At 35.7% G+C, this 21,187-nt stretch overlaps 1 long non-coding RNA gene across 1 annotated transcript in view; it reads left to right on the plus strand.

The window, feature by feature from the left end:
* The first annotated feature begins 20,956 nt into the window (after positions 1–20,956).
* Positions 20,957–21,187, plus strand: part of LOC126952024 (uncharacterized) — a 108,569-nt gene continuing 108,338 nt past the window's right edge. The window contains exon 1 of the long non-coding RNA XR_007724767.1: positions 20,957–21,125. This is a non-coding gene — a long non-coding RNA (uncharacterized LOC126952024). The remainder of the gene's footprint in view (positions 21,126–21,187) is intronic.

Raw genomic sequence — 21,187 nt, forward strand, 5'->3', positions numbered from 1 at the left:
ACACGGTGAAACCCCGTCTCTACTAAAAAAAATACAAAAAACTAGCCGGGCGAGGTGGCGGGCGCCTGTAGTCGCAGCTACTCAGGAGGCTGAGGCAGGAGAATGGCGTAAACCCGGGAGGCGGAGCTTGCAGTGAGCTGAGATCCGGCCACTGCACCCCAGCCTGGGCGACAAAGCGAGACTCCGTCTCAAAAAAAAAAAAAAAAAAAAAAAAAAGTTCACAATCTAGTGACTAGGATCCAGACCCATCCTTTCTTCTGTGGATGTTCTCAGAAGACTGCTGTCTGTACAGAGAAATAGTTTGTATTTCTTAGTCTCAACTTGGCTTCTATCCAATTGAAATAAGTAATGAAGCAACATTTCATTCTTATCTGTAAATTTTTACAGTCTTTGGAGCATTTCTATAGTAAGGGGAGAAGTGAACCTATCTCTTTTTTATTTTCCATGACATTCTTTCCCAACATATAGAAGCATGTCTGAATCCAGAATCCCCAACCTCTCCTTTTAGGCAGGTCACTTCTAAAGATTAATGCAAACGAAGGTCTTGCACAAATATCTCTAATCAGCGTCAGACAAATACCAATCAGGTTCTTTGTGCTCTGGCTCAGTAGGGTACTATTAAGATGATTGAAAACCAGACCTGTGCATCCCGCCAGCACTAGTCCTGCCCTGCCCAGTCACGTCATGGTGATCTTCTCCACTTTTCTTAGCTGCCAGCTCAGTGTGGTTGATCGCCTGGAGAAAAACAATGCTTATTGGAACTCAAACTATGGTGTGGTACAGATTTTGTTTTGAAACCCCAGTTTGAAAACATTCTATCTGTCGTATCTACAGCGAAGACTGCTGATCATAATTAATATGCATTCAATTTTGTTTATGCTTAAAGAAGAGACATTCAGAAAGCTTACCTGCAGGGTACGTAAGAACATGTCATAATTTAAAAGCTATCTTGGCATGCTGCCGTATACGAAGCAGGATGCTACATCCCACAGACTGCCATGGTACTTAATTCCTAGCCTAAGAAACAGAAAGAGGGCTCATGGTCTGAAAAATGTACCTCCACCCCAAAATACATATGAACATATATAACATTATATACTATATATATTATGTGACTAATGATAAATACATATAATATGTGCATATTATGTATTATAAACACACATATATACCTATTATGAACGTGTATTTTATATATACACATAATGCAACATACTTTATGTATAATATCAGAGCATGTGTATAGTTGTATGTGTGTATTTATATATAACTTATTTGAACCTCAGTCTCCTCATCCATAAAATGAGGGTTACAATGTCTAACTCAAAGGTGAGTTTGAGGATTAAATTAGTTATATAAATAGTGCACTTAACATAAAGCCTAGCATACAAGAGGAACACAATTGTAGTAAGTTTCTTTTTCCTGACATTTATGCATTAAAACCAAATACATGGAAATGTAACCATGTAGAAAAATTTTAATTATGTATTACTTTCAATGGTTACTAGAGAAAAGAATCAAGGATCATATTTATTCTCTAAGTGGAAGAGTCTAAATTTATTTCCAGTAAATCAAGGCATCAAAAATAATTGAGTTAATTTTCAGTCTTTCTCTGCTTTCACCATATCTCTTATTTAATACCATCTATAAATATTCAGAATTCTCTATTTCATTTTTATTCTGAAATTTTCATTCCAGATATTACCAGGTTCAGATCTGTATACGTCATCTGTCTTTTTAAAAAGAGACTAATTAATGTACTTTATGACTATTTTTAGGTTTGCTTTTATTTTTAAAATCTATGTTGGTATACACAAAACATTTAGTAAACAGTATCATAAATGAATTATTATTACATTTGCGTAGTGAATTAAAGAAAACTTCAAATTATTTGATATTCCTCCCATCAAGAGTTAGGATCTATACCCTTCTTCTCGAATCTGAATGGTTTCTGTGACTGTTTAACAAAATAATAATTGCCAAGACAATGCTGTACTGGCTCAGGCTCAGGTCTTAAGAAATTAGCAATGTTCCCTTCTTTTCTCTAAGAATGCTGTCTCCAGGAACCCTGAAACACCGTGTAAGAAGTCTGATAACTCTAAGACCACCATGATGGAGAGAAGGGTCACTTGCAGCTGCTTCAGTTGCTAGTCACATTGAACCCATACCTCGAGCCACCCCTGCCAAGATGCCAAACATGTGAGTGACATCTTCTTTAGCCCTCTATGTAGTGCAACCACTAGCTGAATTCCACTAATGTGCCTCAGTTAATGCCACAGGGAGCAGAAGAATTGCCCTGCTGGGCACTGCCAGCATTCCTAACCCCTAGACTGTGTCATATAATCAAATAAGGACTGTTTTTTTAAAATTTTTTAATTTACTTTAAGTTCTAGGGTACATGTGCACAATGTACAGGTTTGTTACATATGTATACACGAACCATGTTGGTGTGCTGCACCCATTAACTCGTCATTTACATTAGGTATATCTCCTAATGCTATCCCTCCACCCTCCCCCCTCCCCACAATAGGGCCTGGTGTGTGATGTTCCTCTTCCTGTGTCCAAGTGATCTCATTGTTCAATTCCCACCTGTGAGTGAGAACATATGGTATTTGGTTTTCTATTCTTGCGATAGTTTGCTAAGAATGATGGTTTCCAGCTGCATCCGTGATCCTACAAAGGACACGATCTCATCCTTTTTTATGGCTGCATAGTATTCCATGGTGTATATGTACCACATTTTCTTAATCCAGTCTGTCACTGATGGACATTTGGGTTGATTCCAAGTCTTTGCTATTGTGAATAGTGCTGCAATGAACATACGTGTGCATGTGTCTTTATAGCAGCATAATTTATAATCCTTTGGGTATATACCCAGTAATGGGATGGCTGGGTCATATGGTACTTCTAGTTCTACATCCTTGAGGAATCACCATACTATTTTCCACAATGGTTGAACTAGTTTACAGTACTGTTTTAAGCTACTAAGTTTTGGCGGTGATTGGCTACATAACAATAGTCAGTCACAAGAATAGATTTACCAAAAGGGAGTACAATGTGTTTCTCTCACTCCAGGAATTATTAGTATGGATTCAGAGGATGTGTTGTGATTGCCAGTAAATTGAAATGGATCACTAGAATTAAAAATAACTATGATATTTTTAGCAACCAAGATAATTTTATAATTATATGTTGGTCATCTTATTCAAACCTGGAAATATTTCATGATCAATGCTGGTTTAAAATGTGGTTCTTCTAAAAAATATCCATTTTCAGGAAATTATTACAAATATCTGATTCAGACCTCTGAAATTCCCTTGTGAGGCTGTAAATATAAGTTAACATCAGTTTTACTTAAGTTGTAAAATATTCCTGAAATAACTATAATTATAACGGATTTAATATACTGTTCTCTGGTAACACTACAGTTCAGAAGTTAGTGATAAATTAAGTTTTGTGGAACACCAGGTACTATTTGTAATGCTTTTAATAATTTTTATATTTAGAAAATAAATAGCAGTGGACAACAAGAGATTGTAATAATTACCTAGGTCAACTGAATATTGAGACATATTGGGAATACTTAAAATATAAGTAGTTAAGATGGATTGCAAATGGGCTCCTTGCTTGAAATCTCCTTTTTCACTTCAGTTTCCACCTCTGTCAGTTATTCTCCTCTTTCTTTATACTGCACATTTCCCCAGGATAATGAAGTGGGTATTACATCTATTTTCAAGGCTTTAGCCATAAAATGTATATTCAAGACATAAAACACATTTGAAGAGACCCAGATTTATATTTCTACTCTTATTCTTTTCACTAAGTTCCAGACCTATATTTTCAATTTGCATAAAAATATGTCCATTCAGATAACTCTCTAATACCACAAACATGTCCAACATTTTTTTAAAAAAGACTCATTAGATCCAACTGCATAATCATTCAAATCTATCAAGCTAGAAACTTTAGGGTGACTTTTATCTTCCTCTTCCATCATCCTACAGATAATTGAACTTCAAATCCTGTGATTTCTATCTCTGAAACATTGCTTCTAGTCGGCCTTATGTCCCTCTCTCCACACAATTGAGTCCTCATCATCTATTTTCTGCACTTGTGTGATAATCTCTTTCTTTTTTAAGGCAAATCACTGCAAGATTTGTTTTTTAAAACATGTCCAAGAAAAAACAAAATACAGCAAGAAAAAAGTTTCCTTTCAACATAATGCTAGAAAAAGCCATGTCCCATCTGAGAAAATGACATGCTTCCTCCATTCTCATTAAATTACTACAAAAATGTTTAATGTGAATTTTATTAAATTATAACTGACAGAAGTCTGCACAAATCATAAGTGTAGAGTTTAGTGAATTTTCAAAAAATGAACACACTTGCAACTTTTTATGTGTAACCACCAGACATAAAAAAGAACACTAGCATTCCCCAAAACCTCTTGCTTTTTCTCTTCCCAGAAGTAACCACTCATAGGACTTCTATTGTTATCAATTAGCTTTTTCAGTTTTTGAACTTTACATAAATGGAATAATGCTATGATTTACTTGTGTCTGTTTTCTTTTGCTCAACTATAAAGTTGATGTTTATGTTATGTATAGCAGTACTTTGTTCATTCTTCTTGTTATATACGATTCCCATTGTGTGGATATACTACAGTTAATTTATCCAGTCTGCCATTGATAGACATTTGAATTTTTCAGTTTTAGGCTATTGTAAAGAGTGCATTGTGAACATATTTTACTCATCTTTGGGTTAAATATATACGCAGTTTTATTAGCTATGTCCCTAGGAAGGCAAATGTTGGGTTGTAGAAATGTTCGTATTTATAAATACTGCTAAATGCTTTTCCTAAGTGGTTATAGCGTTTTTTGGTTTCTTATAACAGTATATAGGAGTGTCCCTTAATTCAAATCTTGGTAGCAGTTTGTGTTGTTAGTGTGTTCAATCTTAGCATTTAGTGAGCATATAGTTTTATTCGTTGGATTTAAATTATACCCCGTGCTGACTAATGAGATTGGCTCTATTTTTATATGTTTATTGATGATTTGAATATCTCTTTTGATGAAATGCCCTTTCAAACATTTTGAACATTTTTAAAAAGTTGGTTGGTTGCTTTGACTTAATTTTTTGGTAGAAGTTCTTTACATATTTCACACATGATTCCATTCTCGACATATGCATGGCAAGAATTTTTTACTTTGTGCCCTGCCTTATTACTCTTATGAGTGTTTTGATAAACATAGGCTTTTCATGTTCATGTGATCCAATTTTTCAAGGCTTTTCATTTTGGTTAGTTTTTCTTTAAAAAAAAATCTCTGCATAGATGCTATTTTCTAGAATGGTTATTAATTTACCTTTAACTGGCTGGGTGCTATGGCTCACTCCTGTAGTTCCAGCACTTTGGTAGTCCGAGGCAACCAGATCACTTGAGCCCAGGAGTTTAAGACCACCCTTGGTAAATGACAAAACCCCATCTCTGCAAAAAATACAAAAAATTAACTGGGTGTGATGGTGCGTGCCAACAGTCCCAGGTACGCAGGAGGCGGAAGTGGGAGAATTGCCTGAGCCCAGGAGGCTGAGGTTGCAGTGAGCCGAGATCGCACCACTGCACTCCAGCCTGGGTGACAGAGCAAAATCCTGCCTCAAAAAGAAAATTACCTTTAACTTTTTGATCTGTGGACCATCTGGAATTAATTTTTGTGCACGGTGTGAGGTATGGATAAAATTTATGTTTTTTCTATATAGATATTCAATGAGCCTAATGCTGTTTATTGAAAAGGCTATCTTTTTTTCACTGTAGTATAGTGGTATCTCTTTATAAACTGATTATTGCATATTTGAGTGCATTTCTTTATTAATATTCTTTATTCTATTAATATTTATTCCATTGATCTATTTAGTTACCGTTATAATAATACCGTGCTGCCCAAATCATTATAGCTTTATAGTAAGTCACAAGATTTCAGAGTAAGACCTCTAACTTTGTTCTGTTTCTTCAAAATTATCTTGACTATTTTTTTTTCTTTTTTTTTTTTTTCCTGAGCTCATTGCCACCTCCGGCTCCTGGGATCAAACGATTCTCCTGCCTCAGTCTCACAAGTAGCTGGGATTACAGGTGCCTGCCATCACACCCAGCTAATTTTTTGTGTTCTTAGTAGAGATGGGGTTTCACCATGTTGGCCAGGCTGGTCATGAACTCCTGGCCTCAGGTGATCCACCTGTCTTGGCCTCACAAAGTGCTGGGATTACAGGCATGAACCACCGTGCCCGGCCTACCTTGGCTATTTTTTGACCTTATAATTTGTATACAAATTTTAGGATAGGTTTACCAACTTTCACAAAACTAATTGAATATTAATCAAATATTAATTCTGATTGTTTTATATTTATGCTTCAATTAAAAATGTTTATGTTTAAAATATGGAGTCTTTCCATCTATGAGTGTGGTGCATTCCTTCATTTATTTAGGTGCCTATTTTCTCTCATAATGGTCCTCATTTTGTCATACACAAAAAGCATACATACCATTCTGTGTAGCATAGTCTCAAGGATCTCTTCTGCCCACCTTATTTCCTGCCGTTCCCCATCACTAGTGCATCTTTCTAAACTTTTGAACTTTGTAACATATCTAGAATACAAAAGGCTATTTCTTACTTCCTTGCCTTTTCATGACATTTTTTTCCTATTTCTCAAATTTTTTCTTCTCTTCTGTGTCTTGCAATTTCCTAGCAATAGTTGAAAACAAAGCTCAGCTCCAATTGTCTCTGTTAAATCTTCCCTTGCAGAGTAAATTATATTGTCATACATGCACTGATAACACTTTTTCATATCACTGTATTTAATTAATTTATATCACTGTTTCTTCCACTAAAATGAACTCCTCAAGGGGCAAGAACTGCATTTCATTTGCCTTTGTGCCACCAGTACCTTGCACAATTCTTAGCTGAGCAAGAGTTCAACTAGGCCAGGCATAGTGGCTCATGCCTGTAATCCCAACACTTTGGGAGGCCAAGGTAGGAGGATTGCTTGAGCCTAGGAGTTCAACACCAGCCTGGGCAACACGGCAAGACCCTCTCTCCACGAAAAAAAAAAAATTAAGAAAAAAATATTAGCTGGGTGTGATGGCATACGCCTGTGGTCCCAACTACTTGGGAGTCTGAGGCAGGAGGATTGCTTGAGCCCAGGGGGTCAAGGCTGCAGTGAGCTGTGTTCATGCCACTGCACTCTAGCCTGGGTAACAGAGCAAGACTATCTCAAAAAAAAAAAAAGTTTATTATTTGCCAAATGAATGAATGTGTCCTCATTAGCTAGTCTGAACCAATTCATGTACCCAGGCACACTAAATTAGACATAACTTTATATGGCTTTCAGGTTTCAGAGTGTCTCAGGGTTACCTGGTATTTAAAATAAACTAAGAGAAAATATAACAAATACACCTTAAAATCCACATCTCAAGAAAAATCTAAGAAACTTCCTATTTCTGTGTTCCCAAGTCTCTTGTAGTTTAGTGACTCTTATTTTGTATTCCACACAACAACTACAGCAGGATCATATGCGGTGAAATATCAGATCCCCGGCCCCAAACCTGAACTCAGAACTTCCGAATCAGAAAAAAGGGGCTTGAAAGCATGCATTTCTTATAAGTGTCTGAGATAATATTCATCGACATTGACTTTGAGATTCATGAGCCTAGAAATGGCCTTTTGAGTCATTCTTTTAAATGAAAGCCCTAGATCTGCAAGCAGAACTGTCTTTTCAGGATTATGGCTTTAGAATCTCTCCCTGACTTTCATTCCCTCTGTGAGGAGGCAGAGTAGTCTGAAATTAGGCTTCCAGAATTAGAGTAGTCTGAAGGCTTTAGCAGCAGGCTGTTTCAGTTAAAAACAGAGAATATGTAAGAATCTAATATATCAGAGATAAGGATAAAGGGAAGCCTAAAGAGAACTGTGTCCTGTTATTATTATGGAAATCCTCCATATTGGATGCCAATCCAGGTTAAAGTTGATTGACTCCTTAGTTTCTGTCCATCCTAGTTTAACCATTGTGTTTCCACCTGTGGTGACATGGACATGGTCCAGAAACTAACACTTCCAATTCTATTTCAATTGTAAGAACACTTAAAGATCAGTCCCTGAGGGTCAGCATTGACCATTCGTGGTAGTCCATATAAAAGGCAAAAGAAGCAGTAAGTGGATTATTTCTTCCCCATCCAGGGCACCATAGCCATCTGGATTGTGGATATACAGGGGTGTGTGTGTGTGTGTGTGTGTGTGTGTGTTTGTGTTTGTGTGTGTGTGTAGTTTCTAGAATGAAAATATTAATTTCTTGTCCCCCTTTTCCCTTCAACAATGTAAGCCATTTTATTACACCCAGGAGCTTTGTAATGAAAAAGGTCCCTTGTCTTTTGATGAGGTCCATTGAGTAATGACAGAAGGTTGGTTTGTAACACTAAAATGCCAATCTGCGGGGAAATGGAGGGAACTTGGTTGATTTACAGGTGAGCAAAATCAGAACTAAGTAAAAACCCTTTAAACTCCTAGGCAGAATACAAACTATAAAAGTATTTCAGCATCACTTAATTATGATGAGGATTTTTTTATTTCTTCATTATGTCTTTCCACACTCCCTTTAGCTTCCTGAAGTTTGCATGCTCAGAGATAGGTGAATAACAGCATGGAGAGAGAAAACTGTGCTGTATTTGGAATCAAAATGTTCAATTATTGGGAGAATGTAGTCCCTGGGACATATGCTAAGGCAGTAAGGGCTGGTCCATTTCCAGATGGAGCTCTTGCAACAAAACCACAGAAGGATTGTGAATTTGATTTCTCATCTAACAAAGCTTCATTTCAAATACAGCTGCCTGAGGATCCTGCTCTGAAACAGATTTACAAGAGAGCCAACAAAGATCGTGTAAAAATGGTTCTAAGTAAAGATCATGTAATAAATGCATAACAATCTCTAGTATCTATAGACTACCATAATTATCACTAAGTAAAATGACTCAATAATTCCAGACCAATGTTTTCATTGCTATTTGAGGAAAGATACTGATCACAAACTTGACAGTTCTTCTTTGAGGACAGGTCATATCAAGGTGTCAATAGTAAGATGAAGCTTTCTTGAAACTTCTCTAATGTTGGAGCATGATGAGCTTTAGAAAAATGTTGATGAGTAACATAGACCTACACTTCTCTACGATATTCAAAAGATCTTCTGAAATTAGCAGATATTAATGAGTCATGAGCATGAAGGGTAGAGTCTAACCCAACACCAGCTGCACAGTTAAATATGCCTAAAATGTAACATATATCGGTGGTATCAAAATTTCCAGCAAAGGAATAGAGACCCCAATGCTCTTGAAATCATGAATTGCCCACAGTCAATTCCAGGATGAAATTTACTCACATGGAATGATATTAATATTTGCTCAGAGTAGACTATTAGTTCTCAAAATATTGTGAAAGCCAATATGTCAGAAACACTGAGGGCAATTCTCTGATCACTGACACAATGTTCATCTTAGTAAAGGTATGATAGAACCTGAAATTAATTTTGTTAATTCTATATGTGAAACAAAGATGTGTCTAATATGAGTCCCAGCTGCAGTGAGTTGTGATATAAGGTGGCATAATGAATCATTTGATGTCTAATATACATCATAATCATTACACCACTGGCACAGCACATGCAGTGTCTCTCAACCCAGGTAGCACATGCCAGGGAGCTTTAAAAATATTGATGCCTGTGGTTCTCTCTTCTTATTATTTAATAAATCTGGGGTATGCCCTGGGCATCAGTATTTTTAAAAGCTCCCCAAGGTGATTGTAATGTACTACCAAGGCCATGTGCCACTAATCACTGGTGTAGGGCATTATTTCTCAACTTTGTACTTGTTAAAATTACCCGAGAAACTTTTTAACTACCCCAATGTAGTCTGGGCCCCATCCCAGACCAATTGAATCAGAATGAGAAACTTCTAGATATAGGATTAAAAAGAAAATAAAAGTCAGCATAGGTCATTGTATTTTGCAACTGGGGTTGGGAATTACAGACAAAGGGTTAGCTTTCTCACAAAGCAAGCTAAATGCATTTTAGTAGCTTTATAATTTAAAGAAGTCTTGCCTGTAAAACATTATTTTGATTGTCAGAAGTCTATCATGTTTATGTATACATATTCATTCACACACACACACACACATGCTTATGATGGGATTGCATTGAACTTGAATATTTGTATCAGAATTTCAACATCAGAAAAAATACTGGCAGAAAAAGCACTGGAGTTTCTTATTTTCTTTTTAATTTGTAAAACTGGGACAGATGATTCTCATCTCAGGTTCTGTGAGTAGAAAATCTTTCCTCCAGGAGATACTGTCATTCAGCTGTTCAAATCCTAATGTGCTTGAAAATTGCTGATGTGCTAGATACTTTTTTCTTTCCAAAGGAGTTGGTTATGAAACATCTAAAAATGAAGCATGAAACAAAAGAGAGAGTTAACTTATAATTGCTCTGTTGAAACATTTCGTGCAGATCTTGGCAGATTGGTGAATCCATTTGCAAATCTCAAAATTTGGAAATCAGCAGTTCTTAGGTGTACAGAGTCATTATATTCAAGGATTGTGTCACTGTATTTGCAAATGCTAAGTGGGTTTTGAACAAACGAAAGATTGAGTAAAAGATCATTAATTAATATTAAATGTACCAAACATATCACTAGGTGCTTTTAAAATCTTTTAATCATATAATACTGATAAAATTTCTGTGATTCAGAATTTTATTATACATGTTTTTAAAATTAAGAAAATGCAAGCTCATAGGAGTTAAGGAATTTTCTCAATATCACACCACTACAAAGTATCAGAGATTGGTTTGATCTCAGATCATCTGCTCCATTGAAGGGCCAGTTTTCATTAATATGTCCAATAAGGTTTCTTTTTCTCCTTATTTCCTCTATCTCTACATAACTAACATATGCGAATGGCCTTCTACACCATTGTTCAATTGATAATAAATGCACAATATGGTCTCCATTAACCAGAACTCAAGGGATTTGTGACCTTCTGCTGGTGTCAATCCCTTTGCTGTTGTAGTTTCTGTTAGATCATCCTAAAATGTATAATTTAGAAATTTTGCCTTAGTAGGTACAGGACAGGAAATAAAATTTCTACTTTGATGATTTATTGCTTTTCAGAGCCCATGGGGAAAATCAGGTACCATTGTAAAACATAAAAAAAGATACACTTTTTCAGGTCATTTATGAGTTCCTCCTAAAAGCAATGCTCAGAAAAATATTAAGTTAATCAAAACATCATATAATAGTTTATTGAGAGCAGAGGCCAAATGTTTAATTTTATGTATCTTCAGTACATAGCAACATAACTTCTATCCAGCAGGCAATTGGCAGATTGTTGTGGCAAGGATAGCAATAGAGATTTGAAGCTTTCTGATATTACCTACCTATACCACCTGTTTCTCTAATTCTATTTTTTATTTTAATCTCAGATATGCATAGGCACGGACACACAACATTATGGAGGGAAAAGAAAACCTCTGGTTAAATAATTTTACCTTGAAGAGAAAATTTCATTCTCCAAGAATGCTTAGAGGAGGCTTCTGTAGGCAGAATCTGATTCCTTGCATTTTTCACCTTCGAGGGATCTTGGCTAGTGGTCCCTTCCTCGATTTTCAAAGCCAAAAACAATACATCTCCCTGATATTTCTTCCATTCTCACATCTCTGTCTCACCTCAAGCAGGAGAGGTGATTAAGTTGGGCCCAACAGTACAATTCAGGAAAACGTTTTCATCTCAGGGACCTTAACTTACCTGGAAAAAGAGCTAAGATTAAGGTAACATATTCACAAGTTTCAGGAATTAGAGGACAATGTTTGAGGGGAAAAGGGGCAATGTTTTGCCTATCACACCCACTCTTTATCCAGTGTCCTCTAGCCTTCTCTCTTTTCTAATATCTTCAGATATTTTTTTGTGGTGCTATGGGGAAAACTACATATTTGCTATGGCCCAAAGTGGCATTTTTGGAATAAGGAACTCTCAGATCTGAAATATCTCTTAATAATTTTGGAGGTGGGAAATTCTGGGACATTTGAAGGGTGAAAAATCTCAAAGATAGAACAGTTGTAACAACCAAAAGGAGAAAAGAAATGACTGGAAGAGAAGCAGGATGTGAATGAACTATTTATGAGCACTGGGCATGGGTCATCAGCCTCTCTGAAAGGGGAGGAGGCAAGGGTAAAACTTTCCCCAGTATATCCTGTCGAGGATGCAGCCCTTAATTGCAAAGGCTGAAGGGGAAGAGCAGTCCACTTCCTTTTGCGGATGGTGAGATACTATTTCATGGTGGTCCTCAACTCTTCTGATACCTATAAAACTTCTCTCCAATAAGCTAGAGTGAAGTGAAAAGATAATTAAGGTAAACAAAAACCAAATTTCTCTTTTCTCCTTCATGTTCATCTTCTTTTCAAGCCACCTCTGTAAAGGTACAAGAGCCCACTTGTGTTCTACAGTAATTTCCGTTAAAGCAGACCTGCATTTGGAGAGAATAGAATTAAGTGAACAAGGAACAAATCCCTATTATGTGTCAGACCCTCTCCCTCTCTTTTCTTTCTTTTAATATTGAGTTAATATTGGTCAGCTTTTGGAAAGAATCTCAGGATGAATAACACTTCAGAAACAGGAGAGATTTGAATTTAATCTCTGTCTCCAAAGACCTGTTTTTTTTTCCTTCTCCCCTAAACTGATTAGGCAGCAGAGCAGGCATTGGCTGAAATTTTTTAATATTGACTGAAGTTAACAGATAGACAACAATGAAGAAGTACTTGTTTTCCTTAACGTTTGTAAAATTTTAAGAACAGCATTTGGACATAGAATATAATAAATGATTGCTATTAATATTTATAGTCTTGATTTAAATTACCATTAAAGCTTTGCTTTCTGCTCATTAGAAAAGCAGCCACAGCATGTACGCATTAATCTATTTCTCACTTAGCTTATTCAATGGTGCAACTATTATGTAAAAGGCTATGAGTTAATCTTGAAGAAGATGCAAAGTAAAAAGGACATGATTTTGGCTTCAAGGATTATATGGCATAGGGGAGGATCACACAATAGAACAAATAAAATGAAAGGTAAAATATAAATGCCATAAGGGTGATGGTACAAAATGCTATGAAAATATATTCTCCAAGGCACTCAGGATAGATTTCATGAAATGGTATTTGCTTCATCATAAGTTGTGACATATTTACAGGATCTGGCAAAACAAAAAACAAGAAGATGGAGGCAGTAATAGGCAGAGGCCTGAGGAGACAGATATAGATGGCTGATTAATGAGGTTCCCTAGCATTCCCATTGCCCATATGCTAGAGTGACTCATCATGATTAGTGAAGCTTAGCAGAGAAAACTTCAGATCACTGTAATCGGAGTCATTAGTCAGTTTCCAAAAATAAGATCATTTTACATAGGTAAAGTTTATATGGTAGATTAATTGTAATAATAACCCAAACTTCCCACTGCTTTTCATATCCAAACTTTTTGCAATGTCATACAGCTTTCCTCATCAAAAGACTGCAGGGGTGGAGGAGGGTATCTCTTTCTCCAACCCTTAAACATGGTTTGACCCTATGATTTGCACTGGCCAAAAGAATGCAAGTAAAAGTGTATGTTGGTTCAAGAAGACTTAAACAATTCCACTTGCTTTTCTGGAAAATTGCTACCACCATGGGACTAAGCATAGAGCACATGAAATAGGGCTAAGTTATTCCAGTTGTTTCAACTGAGACCTGAGATGTGGAGACAGTCCAACTATAGCCACATAATTGGAAGTCAAAAAGGAGGAGGGGAATATAAATCTGTTTCTAGGTCTTATATTGTTATAGAAGTGATGTATTATTTGAAGGCAGACTCATCAAAGATGCAAATGACTAAATATTAACTAAAATGACATAGATACAGAAAATAATAAAAATAATTAGTCTATAAGAAGACACAAAAAGAAGTAAAAAAGAATAAAGAACAAATGAAACAAATAGAAAAATATCAAGAGGATTTATATAATACCAACTATATAGAAATTACACTGAATTTAAACAGTCTAATTAAAAAACATTAGCTGTTATACTGGGTTAAAAAGCAAACACAGCTATATGCTGTCTATAAGAAAATACTTAAAATATAAAGATATATGTAGTTTAATATAACATGCAGGTACAAATCAAGAGAGAAAATTAGAATGTCCATACTAATACTGATCAAAACATATATCAGATAAAGGAATATTATCAGAAATAAAAAGGGACATTTCATCATGGAGTAAATTCATCAAGATGGTATAACACCCTTAAATGTATATGTGCCATATAAAAGAACCTCAAAACATACCAGGAGAAAAATCTTACCAAACTGAAATTAGCAATAGACAAACTCTCTGTCATAGCTGGCTATTTCAATACTTCTTTCTCAGTAGTTAATAAAACAAGTAGTTATAAATGTCAGTTAGATATGGAAGACTTGAAAAACACAATCACCAACTTCACTGAAGTAGCACTATTGATGGAAATGTGAAATGTTTCAACTATATATATATGTAAACATTTTTTTGAGCCCAAGTCTCACTATGTCGCCCAGGCTGGAGTGCAATGGCACAGTCTTGGCTCACTGCAACGTCTGCATCCTGGGTTCAAGCAATTCTCCTGCCTTAGTCTCCTGAGTAGCTGGGATTACAGGTGCATGCCACCACACCTGGCTAATTTCATATTTTTAGTAGAGATGAGAGTAGACCATGTTGGTCAGGCTGGTCTTGAACTCCTGACCTTGTGATCTGCTTGCCTTGGCCTCCCAAAGTGCTGGGATTACAGGCATGAGCCACCACGCCTGGCCAATTTTTTTTTTTTTTTTTTTCATTTTTAGTAGAGATGGGGTTTCACCATGTTGACCAGGCTGGTCTTGAACTCTTGACCTCAGGTAATCCACCTGCCTTGGCCTCCCAAAGTGCTGAGATTACAGGTGGGAGCCACCATGCCTGGCCAATTTCAACCACTTTGGAAAACAGTTTTTAAGCTCCTTATCTTAATATATAACCCTACCACTTCACTCCTAGGTATTTACCCAAGAGAAATGGAGCCATGTACCCACATAAAGACAAGTACGTGAATGTCCTTGAAATTTATTCATTAACTTCCAGCTCCAAAGTAGAAACAAGTAGTCCATCACAATAAACAAACTGTAGTATATTCATATGACAGAAAACTACTCAGAAACAAAAATGAAGATCCATGCAACAAGTGGGTCTCTAAAAACATACTGTGCAAATGACCCAGAAGAGCTGATTGTTATGGTTCAATTCACATGAAATTCCAAAAATTGCAAATGACAGATGTAGATATATACTTTCTCTAGGGTTAAGGAGGAATGAAGGCCCCTTATTCAAAGGGGCACAGATAAACTTTTTGGTTTTATGAAAATGTTCTATATCTTTATTATAAAGGTGGTCACACAGATGTATACAGCTGCCAAAACTCATTGAACTATACACTTAAAATAGGTGTAGTTTACTGAAGGAGGGTCATACTTGCATAAGATTGATTATCAAAAAGAATGTGTCTTACCCCATTCTTAACACCAGCTCCATTTAGATAAATATAACATATACCCAGTGTGTTAATTAGGAAATAATGATCTTTAAGAAAGAACGTTCTGTGGAACAACGTCTGGCTAGGTGAATTTATATCTTGAGATTTTTAATTAAAATTGGTGCTGCCTTCCTCTTTTCTGAAATGGAAATGTGAACACAAATGAGTTTCATCTAGAAGGGAAATCCACAGCTATTACAAGTTCCTTTTCTTGATTAAGATGATACAACAAGGAACACAAAGCACCCAAATAAAAATAGACTGTCTACATTTGTGTTATTCCTGAATGTCTAATGATACATTGTGGTTACCTAGGTATGTTAGCTACGTGGACAGCTGAGCACTAACCCCCTGCTTTACAATTCTTTCAGTCCTTATTGAACATGAAGAATCAGAAAGAGAAAACATTCTAAGTGATGTTTATAAGTGGGTTGCGAGATAGCAGAGAAAGAGACTATTTTAGCAAAGGGAAGATAATAAATCTGGTTTCAGACATATTAAATTAGAAGTGCCTATAAAATCTCCAGTTGAAGATATCCAGTAAGTAGATAGTGCCACAAGCTTGGAGCTTTAATAAAAGTCAGAGGTGCTGCTGGGGATATGGATGTGGAAAGAAAGATTGGGAGGTTGAAGAGAAGGGGAAGGAAGGAAATGGTTAATATCTATTATATACTTTTTAAAAGTTGTATGGTTAAGGGAAAGAAAGGAAAATTTAAAGAGAACTTGCTAAGGATAAAAAAGGTCAGAGCATATTTCCCAGCTGAAGCATAGAAATTAGCAAAGAGAATTAAGTATAAGATAGAAACACTGGATTTGTATGGTCTCCATGGAGATAGAAATGCAATAAAGAGCACAACCCAAGTGGCAATGTTGAATTTGAAAATGAAGATTTTCATTGATTTGGGGAATACAGGAAAGAGAACTGGCCGGATTCAGATTATTGCCTATCTTCTACACACACACACACACACACACACACACACACACACACACACACACACACACACACACACACCCCACTCTCATATTTAAAGTTTGACAGCAAGAAAATTAAAGAAGGGGCTTGAGAGGACAGAAAATACTGGGGTCAAGTCAGAGGATTTCTTACAAAGCTGACAGTTATAAACGTGTAAAGGCCCACTCTAAAACTATATTACAAAATTCCTCAACAACACTGATGACCTGCAAGCAAGAGTTGAATGTTTGACAACTGGTTTATTAGGAATTTCATTTGGGATTAGTGTATGACCAGTATAAGAGGAAACTTTCATATGACCTTTTGTGTTTGAAACTTGTGACATATTTACTGACTGGGATTTGAAGATTGCAAAGCAAAGTTGTAAATTTGGGAAAACTTTTAGAGCAAGAAAAAGTAGTAGCTGATGGGGACCTGTTGCGTGTTAGAGAAGGAAATAAGGCCATTGAGTATGGAAGATCAACTTTCAAGGTGGATGTCCTGCTGGAGAGAGAATGAATTCACTGGAGAAGGGACATTTAGTATGTTGAGGGACTGGAGAACTTGGAGGAAAAGGCTCAGAACCAAGTTTATGACAGAGGAAGGAATAGTGGCTGAAAATGTACTGTGAGAAGCATATAAAAATTGTCTTATGATTTTTGATTTCTGACTTATGTTCTACAGCTTCAGTACCACCTCCCTTTTTCCATTTCATTTGGTACACTGGGCCAATGGAAGAAGCAAATACAGATATGTGGGACAACAGTAGAGGCCATGTTTTCTTTTTAGTCCGTGGATCTCAAAATCAACACCTGGGACAGGGTAGAGGGGAGGAAATGGACCAGGGGTGGGAGGTAGGAGCGAAAAGAACTGAGTAAAATTAAAAACTGAAAATAGGGTCCCCGTGAACGGTGATGGGAGCAATTTGAGCTTTAGGTTCTCCTAAGTCCGAAATGGCCTTATGTTGGATATGTGTGTATGTGCCCCAAACTGACTATCCATTCTGTTTATTTACTACTGTTGTAAATATTCTGTGTAGACTATCATCATGTTACTGTCTTTGTTTTCAAGACTTAGATTGGCTAAGTGGTAACAGGGTTCTGGGTTCTGGTCACCTCTGAGCCAAGAAATTTTTCATTGATATTCTCTCTGACCACTTCCAATCCTCTTTATTTCTTACTTGGCTTTTAATATTCACTTGAAGAAGAAGAAAAATATATGTGTGTATACATTTATATACACATGTAAGACAGCTGAATGAAGCCAATTTGGTAAATCTGAGATCTGAATTCAGTGTGCTTGTCATTTAAACTTTCTATTTGCATGAGATGTATTAAATACTTCTTAAGAGAACAGGGCCCTAGGGGTCATATTTTCTTAAGACATGTACTTCCATTATGTGCTCTGTGTCTGAAAAGGATGCACAAGTTATATGTACGGGAGTGAAGAATAGTAATGCTGAAATGCATCTTATTCCTGAAGGACTTTTCATGGTTGTGAACTACTTTATTTTGTATTACTCAAGTTGATTTATTTTATCTCTATGAAATGGTAATAGAGTTTTATGCCTTTCTATCACCATAATATAATGATGGCCTGAAATAGAGCAACAGTTCCCATACAATTTTAAATGATTCATGGCCACTTAAAGAATTGAGATCCTTATTATAACTTTTAAAAAGTAAATACAAATGTGTAAAAAAATAGGACCAGGGTCTGTCGTATCCTTATGTATCCAGCTACTATCAAGACAATAATCCCTGGCAGCTGATGAATATGGAGGAAGACATATGTAAGTTGAAAAAATTCACCTTTAACATACTCTACTAATGTCTCTCTACCTAGTAATTTGGTGAAATAATTTAGCGAGTGCTTCCACAGTAAATAGGTTTATCTTCAAACCTAATGCTCTTTTCCATCTTAACTGAGCATAAAAATCATATCTTTAAAGATCTGCAAGTAAGAAAGGCTTGATGCCTCTTGAGCAGTTCAGTGTGACATATGGTTTTAAATGCAACAATTTTATCTGTATCACACAGTATGTGCAAATTTGAGCTAATGTTCCTGTGGAAACAAGAAGGGATTTATGCCTAAAACTAAAGAAGAAGAAGAAAGAATCTTTTTAGCTGCCATATGTAGAACACTGAAAACTGTATATAAATAGAAAACAATATTGACATTTGTGCATCTATAATTTCTTTGGAAACATGTTTTTATGTCTAACTACTCTATTCAAACATTTATAGTAATAGAAATCTTGAATGCAAATTCCTACAGGGGTCAGGCAGTTAATAAATATACATGAGTGAAACAGGCCCAGTGAGGATTAAGGTAAACCTGAGAGGTTTGCCCTGTCTTAAACTGGCAAGTGTTTCACAAAATCCAGCAGACTGTTGCTATGGAATACTGTTGGCCGGAGGTTGCCAGATCTGCCACATTTTCAAGAGATGCCCCATAATTGGATCTCATGTAAATTCTCACAATTACATTTACATAAATCCTGGCAACAGGATTTATTTTTAACATAAAGTATTTAAAAATATCTATTCATAGTTATTTTAAATAACTATAACATAGTTGTTTTAAATAACTATAAAATAAATATTTTAAATAACTCACATAGTTGGCATGTGTGCTGCTGATTTGTAACCACTGATATCTGATGTATGTTGTTAGATGAATGAAAAAACAAATGGTGGGAAGGTGGAAAGTAAAGGAGGAAGGGAAAAAGGAAGGAAGGAAGGGAAAAAGGGAGAAGAAAATCAGTTTTCCACAATATACATAAAGATTTTTTATTACTGCTTTGTTTTATTTTTTAAATTTTTATGGGTATATAATATATGTATATATTTATGGGGTACATGAGATGTTTTGATACAGACATGCAATGTGAAAGAAACACATCGTGAAGAATGGGTTAGTCATCCCCTCAAGCATTTATCCATTGAATTGCAAACAATCCCACTATACTCTTTAAGTTATTTTAAAATGTACAGTTATTATTGACTATAGACTCCCTGTTGTGCTATCAAATAATAGGTGTTGTTCATTCTTTCTGTTTTTTTAATACCTATTAACCATCCCCACTAGTCTCAATAAAGAAAATACCAGGAGTGCTAATTTAAATTTTAATACAAATGAAAATAAATTTTATTAAAGGATATATGCAACTGATTAAGTCTTGGAACTTCATTTCTTTCTGATGAACTGTATACACCTGGTAAAGAGTGCAAACCTCAGATAGACAATGGAATTGATTTTGTGTATGGTGTGAGATGCAGATTAAGATTTATTCTTTTCAATATGGATAAAATATTGATCTCATACTATGTATTGAAAAGACCATTCTCTCCACAATTGTCAACAATGTCATCTTTATTGTAAATCAAATCTATATATAATATACAAATGTATACACACACATTAACATCTACAGAGAAAGAAAGAAGGAAAGAAAGAATGAATGAACGAGTGAAAGAAAAAGAAAAGAAGGAAGGAAGGAAAGGATGTTCTGGACACCATGTTATATTCCATTATTTGACTATTGCAATAGTACCACACTGTCTTAATTAGTGTAGTTTCATAATAAGTCATACTTGGTAGTGTCTTTCCACTTTGATGGTAGTGGTGTTTTGTTTTGTTTTGTTTTTTCCTAGGATGTCTTGGCTGGATGTGGCCCTACATATTAACATACACATTTTAAATGATCTTGTTAATTTCCAATTCCTTTGGAAAGCATGTGAGTACATAGTTAAACCTGTGTACCCAGGCATTCTACTTTAAGTACCTTCCCCAAAGCAGTGCAAGCATGATGTAGCAAAAGACATTCAAGAATCCTCATAATGGCACTCTTTGAAATGGGCAAAATCTAGAAAAAACTAAAATGTTCAATACAGTAGAATGAATACATTAATTATCTTATACAAGTAAATGCTATGCATAGCAATGAAAATGAACTACTACTAAAAGTAATGACACAGATGAATCTTACAATATTGAATTAAAGAAACCAGACACAGTTGAGTATAAATTGTGATTCTATGTATACAAACCTCAGAAACCAGAAAAGTAAATTGATAGTATTGGAAGTCAGTATATCAGCTCTCTTTGGAGTGTAAGTAATGACTGAGAGTGGCATAGGGAGGGTAATTGGGTACTTGTAATCTTCTTGGCCTGTGTGCTGATTACACAAGAGGATATATTTTGTGAAAATTTCTCAAGCTGTACATTCATGATTTATGTACTCTTTTTCTATGCATGTTATACCTCAATGAAAATTATTTGAATATATATCATACATGAGGCATAATAGCTTCATTTTGGTTCCATTTTATTTGTTCTTATAGAGCAAAATTTGGGAACAAATGGAAACGTCTGTGGATCCATAGTTTCTGATATAACAAAAAAGGCTTTATGTTTATATCGCACTTCCACATCAGAAGAACCTATGGAAGAATCTACGAAAATGCCTAGTGTCAACATGAGGAAAGTACGTGGATGGCAGCAGTCTACCAGGTAACCCAGGAAAGAAACTGTAGAGGAAAAGAGAGAGTAAGAGTGGCCCAAATAGGCACCTG

The sequence above is a fragment of the Macaca thibetana genome, chromosome 4, assembly GCF_024542745.1.
Source record: "Macaca thibetana thibetana isolate TM-01 chromosome 4, ASM2454274v1, whole genome shotgun sequence".
In the NCBI taxonomy this organism is placed as follows: Eukaryota; Metazoa; Chordata; class Mammalia; order Primates; family Cercopithecidae; genus Macaca; species Macaca thibetana.